The sequence below is a fragment of the Tyto alba genome, unplaced genomic scaffold, assembly GCF_018691265.1.
Source record: "Tyto alba isolate M040663 unplaced genomic scaffold, T.alba_DEE_v4.0 Super-Scaffold_200000146, whole genome shotgun sequence".
NCBI lineage: Eukaryota > Metazoa > Chordata > Aves > Strigiformes > Tytonidae > Tyto > Tyto alba.
The window spans coordinates 566,539-569,808 of NW_024881288.1; positions in this window are offsets into that span (position 1 = coordinate 566,539).

Below are 3,270 nucleotides of genomic sequence, written 5' to 3' on the forward strand. Positions count from 1 at the left end.
TTTTTTCTGATTCTTCAGTGTTTTTAAGACTTGTCAAAGAAAAACGAGTACACCAAAAGAATATTGAGTGAATTGCCAGTGTAAACCAGGTGAGCTACCCCCATGCCTGTGTCTTCCTGGCAAGGAGTCTGTCCTGAGAAGGGGATCCAGCCTCTGCCACTCTCTGGAGAGGGAAATCAGCAGTGCCCATGCCTCCTGGGGACACAAAAGGAGACTTTTACAAGAGCACCCTTCATGAGAACTGCTATGGAAGGGCTACTTGAGGATGGCTTACATTGCAAATACTGATTGAAGTGACATTGCCCAGCATGTCTACAAAGCAAGCAGAATGCTACATTGCAGTAATTTACACGTAATTAATTCACTTTGCTTTGTTTCTTTCTTTCTTTCAGGTACTGTTACTCTTAGGGAAATCATGCTAACATCTGAAGGAATTCTTGACAGAAGCCTCATGGTGTTTACATCTCAGGGAATGAGATGGCAGAGGCCAAGGGAAGGAATGTGTTGGACACTCATCAGGGCTTTAGCAAACCAAAGCGTGCTCCCCTCTCCCCAGCACCGTACCCTTCCTTATCGAGAGATGTGAGAAACTCTGCAAACTAGATCTGGACTCACAGTTGTGTAACTTATGCCTAATTGAAAAAGGTGTTTTCATGCAAGATCACATTTTGAGATTTCATTTTAGCCCAAACCTATTTCAGTTAACACTACCTCCATCTTCATTCCAGATGCTGCCTGATGTGTGACAGAGCTGTTCTGTATCTCCAGGCAGGATGGGGAAAAATTTGATGCCTGAACTGGAAATTGTCCCCTTGTCAGCAATGTGAATGCAGTAGGCTGGAGCCAAGAGGCCCAAGAAAACAAATTTCCCTAGGACCAGCTAATGAAACATCCCGTAGGCTGTGGGACTTCCTTTCTGCTGATAGAGAATTTGTAAATCCAGATGATACAGCTTCAACTATTTTTGTTTCTCTTTGAAACTTGTCTCTCAGCACTGAGGTACTTAGACTGTATTGTTACTTTAAAAGTCTGGTTTTGAAAAACTAGCCCAGTGTGTGTCTAATTCAAGGAGGTGATGGAGATTATACTCTGGGTAACTCTTATGGGGTTCTGTCAGGAGTTTTGCTGAATCCTGATGATTTCCTTGCCTGAAGTCTCCTTTCTAGAGAAGCCTGACCTGGAGTTCAAAGTACTCAGGGTTGTCAGGAAAGGCAGGGCCTTGCCACAACAGACTTTCCAAACTTTCCAGCAGTTCAGAAGTTGCAGCCTGCTTTGAGAACTAGCTTAGCAATGCTTCCTCCCTGCAGTGCCTGTGGAGAGCTGAGCTGTGCCTGGGTCACTGAAGGAATTGCTGGTGCTATAAAGCTCCAGGTCACAGTGTAGAACATGGGGCATTTTTTGCTGCTGGCATGTCAATCTCAAGATGTGGTGAGCAAGAGAGCAAGGGCAGAGCAGGACAGTAGGTCTGAGTCAGGGTTTGCAGAGAGATCACAGTAGGGAAGATGTGGTGGGGTAGAGGCAGAGAGTGAGGCCCCAGGTCTTTGTTCCCAGGCACCATCAGCACAGAGGCCAACCCTTCATGCTGAGCATTGTAGGTGGGTGCTGGATGTCCCGAGTCAGGGAACTGCTGATTTTGCTGTGGGTGTTTGGGCAGTGAAAGTGTGTGAGTGAGAGCTGAGTCTCAGCCCTGTCTTGTGCTGCACATGTCCCCAGCCCAGCTCCCTCCTTCCCCAGATCCCCTGAGATCCAGTAACTTCCAGCAGAGATGCTGGGGAGGGGCTGGTGGTGCTGAGTTCCAGCTGGGCTGGCTGTTGGAGCCAGCCCTGGCACTCACCCACCTCAGCTGGGATGGGGGAAAAGTCAGTGCAGGGTCTTTGGGTCGAGATCACCTGAGCCCTTCTCCTCCCACAGGGCTCTGTCCTTTCTCAGCTTTCTCCTTTTTCTCTCCCTTCCTCACCATTCCACAAGCTCAGACCCTCAGCTTTCTGACATGGACTCTCTCATCCAGTGGGGAGAGCTAGAGGCTTTACTCATCCTCGTCAGCTCTGCTGAAGCTGTTTGTCCTCCTCTCTTCCAGAAGCCAAACATTCCCTGCTGGGAGGTGGGTTTGACAACACTGAGAGCACCATGTATTTCAAGGAGCACAGCTGGTGAGGCTGCTTCCCAGGCAGGCACTTTCCCTGGCTGTGCCCTCAGGCATGTCCCAGGCATCGCCCATGGCCCTGAGCCTGCTACTTTCCCACCTCAGCCCCAGGCACCCCGGGGACACTCCTCCCAATGCCCAGCAGTGCTGAGCAGGGAGCCCTGCAAGCACAGCTGGCTGTGCCAGGTCCTGCTGCTGGGCTGGATGTACAGGGGGGCAGCCCCAAAGCCCTGGGGACCCTGTGCTGAGGAGGTGAGCATGGGGAGTGAGTGCTCCTCACTGGAATTTTCCTTCCTGCCTGCACAAAGTCTCTCATGAGATTTCTGGTTGATGCACAGTTATAATTTTCTTTAATTTCCTTTTTTCTCTTTGTTTCTCATCTTTTCTTTTACTGTCTCACACACAGTGTGGGCTCAAGCATCCTCTGTCATGATCCCATTGAACACACCCTTTGTCTGAGCAGGTAACTCCTGACCTGGTCTTTGTCAATGCAAGAACTTGGCCTGCTCAGGGCAGGAATGCTCTCCTCAGAAGGGCAGCGTTTCTGAGAGCCAAGATCACTAGCCCAGAGCTGTGCTCAGCCTTCTCCCAGTTTGAGAAAGGACATCTGCCTTGATCTTTTCACAGAAACAATTTATTTCAAAACATGGCACTGGTTTTCCTTGGAAGAGCACAGAGAATCTCAGTTCTAAACAGCTATTCTGGTCATGTTGAGAATCCCCCGAGCACAGGAAAGCAGGATGTCAAAATGTGAGCAAATGCACATGATGTTTGCATTCCAGCATGAGGAAGAGGCAGCTCCATGGGGCAAGTCAGCCCTGTGGTCAGAAGGAGTGCTCTTGGGACAAGTGGGTCTGTTGTCTTGAAGAACCCAGGTCCCTTAATTTAGTTTATGGAGAGAGAAAAATAGACTATGAACAAGGGAAAGTAGTTGAGATTTTTTTTTTTGTTGTTGTATCCTTTTTAATCAGTAATTTCCATCACAGTTCTTCTACTTATCGCAAAGATGCAGGTATTTTGTCACAAGCCTCCTTCCTGGCAAGTGGGGGAAGAAAGAGAAACAAAGCTGTATGGAAAAATGGGAAGAGGAGAATCAGACATCACCCACAAAGTTCCTGCTGAGGGCA